This window comes from Pongo abelii, chromosome 5 (genome assembly GCF_028885655.2).
Source record: "Pongo abelii isolate AG06213 chromosome 5, NHGRI_mPonAbe1-v2.0_pri, whole genome shotgun sequence".
Lineage (NCBI taxonomy): Eukaryota > Metazoa > Chordata > Mammalia > Primates > Hominidae > Pongo > Pongo abelii.
In genome coordinates, this window is record NC_071990.2 from 172,158,523 (window position 1) to 172,167,992 (window position 9,470).

Genomic DNA, 9,470 nt, shown 5'->3' on the forward strand with positions numbered 1-9,470 from the left:
TGCTTTCCAGACCCGTTGGCTGGGAATGGAAAGCCACGCTCGGCCCTCGGAGGCAGCAGGAGCCCCCTGCTCCGTCCGCTCCAGGCTGCAGAGCCGAGGTGATTGGCGCCAGGCTGCCCACCCAGCCTGCCCCAGCAAGTGTGTTGCGTCCCCATGGTTTCTGCTGTTTGCATGTCAGGTCCCGGCAGGAAGCTGCAGTCAGACGTTGCTCAGCGTCCAGCAAGGGGCCGCCCAGATCCCATCTTCCACAGACCCCCTCTGAGCCCCTCATTCCCTCAAACCCGCAGGAGCCAACTCTGCCCCCGCACAGCTCCACTGCCCCAGGCTCCTTCCCGCTACTGTAACACACGACCAAAGTTCTCATAGGCCAGAGCCCGGCACGGCTTCTTGGGTGACACTCAAGGGGTCCTGACCCAGCACCCGTGGGCGCACCCTTATTTGGAAATTGGGCCTAGCCTGGAGTGATCATGAGGCCACGTGACGTGGGCGTGCCGGTCTCACTAACGTGTATTTTCACGGGCACCACAGAGTCTGTTTTCTATGGGTGGGGCAAGGGTGTACATATCTCTCTTAATACCGGTACGGGTACGGCCAGGGAGGCAGCAGAACGTAGACAGAACCTGGGCACCGAGAGACTGGTGCCGCCCCCCCGCTGTCCACACAACCCGGGCCTCGGGCAGCACCAGCAGGACTTTTATTCCTCACCCTGCACGCCGCCGTCCATCTCCTAGGCCAGCGTGATTCTTCTGAGTGCAGCTGGGTCTCCTCCCGGGAGATCTGGTGGCTCCAGCAGCGTGGGTGCTGGGAAGAGGACCCTGGACCACTCTCTCCCCGGGGGTCTCCGTTCCTGCCTCCAGGGAGCTGGGAATGCTCCTTCTGGGACACCTGTTGGCAAGAAACCAGTTCAATCGTCTCACTTCCAGAAACGATTCTGTGTTTTGACAGAAGTTTTCTGGCAACACAACTCAGCCAAGAGGATGTCTGTGGGCGGCCCTTCCAGGGGCGTGGCCAGGCAGGTGGGCGGCCCTTCCAGGGGCGTGGCCAGGCAGGTGGGCGGCCCTTCCAGGGGCGTGGCCAGGCAGGTGGGCGGCCCTTCCAGGGGCGTGGCCAGGCAGGTGGGCGGCCCTTCCAGGGGCGTGGCCAGGCAGGTGGGCGGCCCTTCCAGGGGCGTGGCCAGGCAGGTGGGCGGCCCTTCCAGGGGCGTGGCCAGGCAGGTGGGCGGCCCTTCCAGGGGCGTGGCCAGGCAGGTGGGCGGCCCTTCCAGGGGCGTGGCCAGGCAGGTGGGTGGCCCTTCCAGGGGCGTGGGCAGGTGGGCGACCCTTGGGGGGCATGGGCAGGTGAGTGGCCCTTCAGGGGCGTGGCCAGGCAGGTGGGCGGCCCTTCCAAGGGCGTGGCCAGGCAGGTGGGCGGCTCTTCCAGGGGCGTGGGCAGATGCGCCACCCTTGGGGTGCATGGGCAGGTGAATGGCCCTCCGGGGCCGTGGCTCAGGCAGGCGGGCAGCCTTTCCAGGGACATGGCACTGGCAGGTGGAATCTGTTGTCTAGGCAGGTGGACCTGGGCACTCCCGGGCCTGCTCCTATGTGGGGGCCGCCCTGGACAGGCCCGTCAGAGTCCATCCCACAGTTAAAGCTCGAACTTCCCGAAAGAGGCAGCTCTTCTCAGGACAGGCCACGACTCCTGCAGGCTGGGCTGTGGGGCTCCCAGATAACCCCACAGCCTGCTGAGCGGCCGTCAGGAAACGGGGGCAGGGCGCCCGCCTGGCCTCGCTCCCTCCCCACTGGGGGGTCTTCATTAGCCCCCCGTGGAGCACAACCAGCCAGCAGGCCTGACCCCTGACTCCCGCTCATTCTTCCACAGATTAATTCCCCAAATTGACAAATTAAGGGGCACGGTGTGCCCAGGGTCACAGTCACACTGGGTTCTGGTCAGCATCAACCTGGCTTTAAAGAGGGTTTGGACTGAGGGGAGGAGGAGCCCAAACAGACCCCAGGCTCCGAGGGGAGGCAGAGGCAGGGCGTTCTCAGAACTCAAGGGACCGAACACAGCAGGCCAGGCCGCGCTGCAGTTATGCCTAAAGCACCCTGCCCAGCGTGGCTGCGGGTCCCTGGACGTGCGAGAGGCCTCCCAGGAGAACCTGACAGGTACAAAGCTTGGGCTTAGGACTAGGGTGCTATTGCCCGGGATAAGACTTTGTAATTGTATAATATTTTGCAAAAATCTATCATTTGATCCCCACAGCCTCTAACACAGTGAGGATGGCAGAAATTACCATCTCCCCCCTTTTTTTTTTTTTTTTTTTTTGAGACAGTCTCGCCCTGTCACCCGGGCTGGAGTGCAGTGGGGCAATCTCAGCTCACTGCAACCTCCACCTCCCGGGTTCAAGCGATTCTCCTGCCTTAGCCTCCCGGGTAGCTGGGACTACAGGTGCACGCCACCATGCCCAGCTAATTTTTTGTATTTTTAATAAAGACAGGGTTTCCCCATGTTAGCCAGGACGGTCTCGATCTCCTGACCTCGTGATCTGTCTGCCTCACCATTTCCACTTTTTAAATGGGGAGGCGAAGTGACTGGTTCAAGGGCACAGCCAGTTCCAGGGGGGCAAAGTTTCCTCCTGATCTCACCCCTGAGCTCATTCCTCTACCCTCAAGGCTTGCCACATACCAGGGTGTTGGGGACAGAAAGAAAGACGTACAAATTTGGCAAGAATAGCCAATCAATTAAACACTTCTTACTGAGTGCCTTCTGTGTGCAAAGGATTGCACTCACCAGCGTCTGAGGGATCCGGAAGCCCCAGATGTAGCCCCGTCCCCGGGACTTGTCAAGAGGAGGAATGCAGGCACAGACAGCCCCTGGGGGATGCCAGGAGGGACCCCCCCACTCAGAACCCCACAGCAGGAGCTCAAGAATGCACTCTGGGGAAGGGTGGCTGGAGGGCCCTGCACTGAAGCCCATGGTGCCGGCTGGTATTGATCCCACTCGCCTGTCTCAGCCTCTGGCTCCAGTCCCCTCCCTGCTCTGCCGGAGGTCCCAACACCCACAACCGTCTGTCACCCTCCCAGTGAGGCAGGAGAGCACCGGGCCCTGCGTCGCGTTTGTCCCATTTGTCCAGTGGAGCAGCCACCGGCTCTGACCTGGACCACGCGCTAGGCGCCTCCTGGCAGCCCGTTCTGCTCCCGAAGGCCCCGGCTTAGGCAGTCTGGGATGCGGCCCTGGACACAGGGCTTTATGCAGCTCCGAAGTGATCCCAGCACGCAGCCCGCGTCAAGCTCAGCACTCGGCAACCATAGGCACCCAACAAGGGGCCGCAGCCATCAGTAACGGCAGCTCCAACGCCCAGAGAACTCACGGAGCAGACATACATCAGGTACTCCAGGTACACCAGCGATTCAGGATCATCCCCATGGCAGCCCTCCTTCCTCCAAAGGACTTTTTCCCACTCTCCTCAGATGAAGACACGGAGGCCTGAGCGCTGGGGGTCGCCCGGGGCCGCACAGCCGGTCAGAGGCCAACCCTGGGCAGAGCCAGGCCACACCCTCCCTCAAGGATTTACAGTCTCCCCAAAGTAACCGCAACAAGGGACCCTCCCGTCACCAAATTTCCTTTCAGTCACTTCCGTTTGTGCTAATTCTGGCCCAACCGTTCATTATATTTTCACAATTCTTATCTTGGTGTGTATTTTTTGACCCTAAAAACCCTAACTCCATTCCATCAACATTTTGTATATGCAGATTTCTAGCACAGTAAGTCATAAAATGTGCCTCTCCTGGCAACACAAAAATGTCTTCCTGTTGCTTTTAAGACCACCGATTGATGCTGCTGCCTGGATATCCACTTGCAGGCATTCCCGAGCCTCAGAACGTGAACTCGCAAACGCTCAGGCACCAGCTGTCTTAAGCCTAAATCTGCTTTCCACCAAAAGGGTGGCATTAGATGGCGTCTCATTTTACATATTTTCATTTTTATAACCACATTCCTGGGGTTTGAAGCTACTGTAGGTGGGTGAAGCAAGGAGTGGAGAAGAGCCGGTGCTGAGGACGGGCTGATTTACGGGGACAGGAGCCTGCAGTCGCCACAGCAGAGCCTGTAGGGATGAGGCAGAAAAGCCAGGGACAGCGCTGTGGGGGCAGCTCTGACTCCTGAAGCATGTGCACACACGTACACACACAGACACACACACGTACACACACACAGACACACATGTACACACATAGACACACACACGTACACACAGACACACACACGTGCACACACAGGCACATACACACACAGACACACACACACGTACACACAGACACACACGTACACACACACACAGACACATGTACCAGCGCTGTGGGGGTGGCTCTGACTCCTGAAGCATGTGCACACACACGTACATGCACACACACACGTACACACTCACAGACACACGTACCAGCACTGTGGGGGTGGCTCTGACTCTTGAAGCATGTGCACACACATGCACACACAGGCACACACACACAGACACGTGCACACACAGACACACACACGTACACACACACACAGACACACGTACCAGCACTATGGGGGGTGGCTCTGACTCCTGAAGCATGTGCACACACATACACACACAGACACAGACACACACAGACACACAGACACAGACACGTACCAATGCTGTGGGGGTGGCTGTGACTCCTGAAGCGCATACATACACACACACATACACCAGCGCTGTGGGAGTGGCCTCTGACTCCTGAAGTGTGGGCACATACGTACACACACACGCAGACACACACACACGTACACATAACACACAGACACACATACCAGCACTGTGGAGGCAGCTCTGACTCCTGAAGCACGTACACACACGTACACACATACACATACCAGCGCAGTGGGAGTGGCCTCTGACTCCTGAAGTATAGGCACACACACGTACACACACAGACACACACACACGTACACACAACACACACACATACACGTACCAGCGCTGTGGGGGCAGCTCTGACTCCTGAAGTGCATACACACACACACACACACACACACATACACATTCCAGTGCTGTGGGGGTGGCCTCTGACTCCTGAAGCATGTGCACACACACGTACACACACACACAGACACACACACGTACACACACACAGAGACGCACACACGTACCAGCGCTGTGGGGGCGGCTCTGACTCCTGAAGTGCATACACACACACAGGCACACGCACACGTACCAGCACTGTGGGGGTGGCCTCTGACTCCTGAAGCGTGCACACATACACACCTACAGGCATATGTGCATGGACGTGTGTGTACACACACAGCACACACACACACGTGCTAAAGTACCTGTTTCCCTGAGATAGGGCCACACTCAGCACAGAGCTCACCAGGAGTCCCTCCCAGAGATGCGCTCCCCCCCACCACGTGACCCCGGAATGGCCATGCGTGCAGGGTGCTCACAGCACACATGTGCTCACGGTGCCCGTGGCTTCGCGGCCGGCTGTGCCAATCACGTTTGCTTCATCTCCATGGCTTCTCTGACCATCATTCCACACTGTGGTGGGCGGAGCGGTGCCTCCCAACAACGTTCCATCCTAGACTCCAGCATTGGTGAATGTGTCATGCTACATGGAAAACACAATTTAGGCTCCAGACGAAATGAAGGCCGCGGCTGAGCTGACCTGAGAGGGGAGATTGTGCCGGGTCTGAGGTGCCAATGGGTCCTTAGAAGTGGGAGAGGAAACAGGTAGGAATCGGGGGGACGTGCGTGAGAAGGGCTGAGCCCCATGGCCGGCTCTGCAGGTGGAGGAGGCAGCCTCAAGCCACAGAACACAGCCGCCTCTGGAGGCTGGAAGAGGCCTGGGGCTAGGGGAGGATTCTCCCTGCGGCCTCCAGAAGGAACCAGTCCTGACGACAGCTAGAGTTTTAGCCCAGTGGGACTCTTTTCAGACTTCCAGCCACAGAGCTGTAGGATAATAAATTTGTGTTGCTTTAAGCCACCAAGTGTGTGACAGTTCATTACAGCGGCAACAGGAAATCAGTCCCCACTCCAAGGAGAAGTTCAGACTTTGATAAATCGTAAAGAAGGGTCTGTAAACGAGAGGTCAGAACGAATGAGCTTCCAGGAGTGACTCCCCAGGGTGCCCTTTTCTGGGGCCACCCCCGCAGTGACCTGGCGTGAGGTCCAGCCAGAGCCAGCACAAGGGACCCGGATGGCCACCTGGTTAGGCACAGATCCAGCGCTCCCTACGCCCACTTCCAGCTACAGACTCCTGGGACTTCACAGGAAACCCTGCTGGCCACCGCCTGCTCCTGCCTGGAAGCTGGAGTTGGGAGTCGGTCAGGGCTGCTCTGTGCTCCGGCCAGACTTGTTGCTTCACCCCATGAGAGTGGCTTCGTCCCAGTCCCGGCCACCCCCTGCCAGCCCCAGCCATGGTCGCTGCCCTCCCAGCAGACCTGCCTCTCTCTGGGGACGGCTTGTGTTTCCGTGTGGGGTCATGCCGTCCGTCCAATCCCTCACACAGATCACCCACCCCAGTGCTCTCCCTGTATGGGCCACGCAGCCCCTCGGCCCCTCACACAGATCACGGCCCCAGTGCTCTCCCCAATGGCCATGCAGCCCCTCAGCCCCTCACACAGATCGCGGCCCCAGTGCTCTCCCTGCATGGCCATGCAGCCCCTCAGCCCCTCACACAGATCACGGCCCCAGTGCTCTCCCTGCATGGCCACGCAGCCCCTCGGCCCCTCACACAGATCACGGCCCCAGTGCTCTCCCCGCATGGCCACGCAGCCCCTCGGCCCCTCACAGATCACGGCCCCAGTGCTCTCCCCGCATGGCCACGCAGCCCCTCGGCCCCTCACACAGGTCACGGCCCCAGTGCTCTCCCCAGTGGCCACGCAGCCCCTCGGCCCCTCACACAGGTCACGGCCCCAGTGCTCTCTCCCTGCGTGGCCATGCAGCCCCTCGGCCCCTCACACAGGTCACGGCCCCAGTGCTCTCTCCCTGCGTGGCCGCGCAGCCCGTGCGTCCCTCACAATCACCCCCCATGCACTCTCTCCTCTCCTGAGCTTCGCAGCCCGTGAGGTCACCAGCGTCGTCATGCCGGCGGCTCAGGGCCATGGCAGCAGATGCCGGCTTCCCCTTAGAAACATCCCAACCACACAAACAGCCTGTTCCCTCACCTCCTCACCTCCTAATCCTGGAAAGGGAGACTCAGAAGTTCCAAGTGCAACATTCCTGGGCTCTAAAAATAATTTACAGAGAGGCTGCGTGGGCCGGAGCACCAAGCCCAGGGCTGGGGAGGCCGCGGCTGGGCCATGAGAGGTGTCGGGCGCACCCCGTGTGTGGAGCCAGGCCCCTCTTTGCGAAGCTGGGGATGGCCCAGGTGGGCTCCTCACGGCCCAGCTCTGATCCTGATGGTCTTACACCCAGATAGGACCTGGGCACCGTGGGCATCACACTACAGCTGCAGCGCTGAACTGTTTTATCCATGAGACAACCAGCAGGCAGGAGAGGGAGAAACATGTTTCAAAAGAAAGCGACGTCAGGTCGGGCGACAGCACAGTGCACTGCCCCGGGAGCGCGGGGAATGTGGATGGGACTGGAGGGGGCTGGTGTTAAGCACATTATGTGAGTAGACACAAGATTAGAGGAGCTGAGTTAACGCAGACAGGAGAAAAGTTTGGTGAAATTCGACATAATATTTACAGACATTTTATCTTAATTCTCGAAGTGCCTTAAAATTTTGATATTTCTATCGAATGCTTTGGGGTCACAATATGATGTTGTCTTTAAGAGAAATTCTGAAACCAAACGAGGGGGAGTCCAGGACATGGATGTCAGCCTGATGTACTCCACAGATGACATCTAAAACCACCACCGCACTGCTGCTCTTCCCTCATGGTGGAAATGATGGCAGCCACGAGGGGGTTAAATTCACTCCACTCCAATCCAGTGAGGGGAAACCACGTCATCCGGGTGCCCGCTGCCCCGCAGGGATCCACACGCAGGCGGGCAGAGCCAGGTGACCCCGGCACCCGGGGAGGGGCTGCTCCCAGAAGGGCCTGGCGCAGCATTCACCAGACGTGCCTGCTTGGAGTAGGTCCCTGGCAAGGCAGGTGCCACTCAACCTTCTGCCAAGGATAACCACGGCTCCTGCATCCATGGAGCGCGTGGGCAAGCGTGTAGGAGACCAAGCAGACCCATACGTGGGAAGTCCCTCTTTGGTGCTCAGCTGGCCACCTGAGGCACCTGCCACTCCAGTGTGTCCTCCATCTCCCAGGCTGGCCTGCCCTTCAGACTTTCCAAGACTTCAGAGACCCCCAAGTCTGCCCTGATTGTCCCATCCACTGGCCACCTGCAGAGAAGCCCTCTTTCACCAAGTTTCTCAGAGCCCACGCTGCAGGTTGCTGAGGGCTTCAGGCTGCTGGGGCAGAGCTGGAACCTGGGCGCGTGCCGGCCCCACCGGTCCCGGTCTCACAGGCGGGTCTCAGGCTTCACGCCTCCCTTAGTGTCAGTGGCATCACCCCGTCATCCTAAACACGGCCAGCTCAGTCGCTGATAAGCTGAGGGACAGAATAAAGGAACTTAGAAAAGACCCCCAAGCTGATAGTTGCTCTGGAAGCTCCCACTGTGCCCAGGTCGAGGCTGCTGTCCCCTCCCAGCTTCTCTCAGGACCAAAGCCCACCCCCAGAACGGATGCCTCAGCAGAGGCGCAAGAGAGCTCTTGGTCCCACAATCTAACCGTGAAAGATCCAGAAAGTTAAAATACATCTCTTCACACACATGAAGCACTCAGGACTGTGGTTGTCACAATTCCTAGTGCTCCACAAATTGTAGTTACTACTTCTCAAAAAAAAAATGTGGGGGGCAGGGAAGGGGCTCTGCCTGGACACTTATCTCCCTCAGGTCTCCTGAGCATGTGACTCCCAGGAATGGGGTGACCAGCGTTTCCCAAACATTCAAGCTGCGGACACTCTGGCAGGGAGCTCTGAGCAGAACGAGGGATCCACCACACTCCCTTTGGGAAACGTGCCGCGTTCACATGAAGACTTTTGCAGGAAGCCAGGACATCGTCCAGACGGAGCTGCCAGCGCGGGCTCCTTGCTGAGGTGCCCCGAGGTCAGGAGGTGGGGAAATGCTGGTGTCTTTAATGGGCACATGGGAGGGAGAACCCTGCATCCTCCCGGACACCGCCCCAGGGGACAGGAAGGGCCGCTCTGTTCCGGCCCAGCGTCCACTCTCGCCAGCAGTTCTGTGCCGTCTGCTGGGAAGTGCAGCTTGCGCAGGGCCTGGTCCAAGCCCACGATCTCTCCAGCCATTCCCTCACAATAGTGCTGAGGCAGCTGCCACCTGGGCAGAGACTCCGGATGCGGGGCCAGCCCAGTTGTGGCTGGTGTGGAGGGTTCGGGAACACCAGGCAGCTTTGTGGCCACTGCTTGTTCAGAGCAGACGTCCCCGGGTGCCGACGTGGACAGGCTTGGGCGCCGGCTGCTTTTGACACGGA

General features: G+C 59.1%; 1 long non-coding RNA gene across 1 annotated transcript; it reads left to right on the forward strand.

Moving 5' to 3' along the window:
• The first annotated feature begins 1,282 nt into the window (after positions 1-1,282).
• LOC103891047 (uncharacterized) lies at positions 1,283-3,663 on the forward strand. The gene is made up of 3 exons (XR_655310.2): positions 1,283-1,337; positions 3,110-3,364; positions 3,447-3,663. It is a non-coding gene; the product is annotated as an uncharacterized LOC103891047 (long non-coding RNA).
• Positions 3,664-9,470: the final 5,807 nt, after the last annotated feature.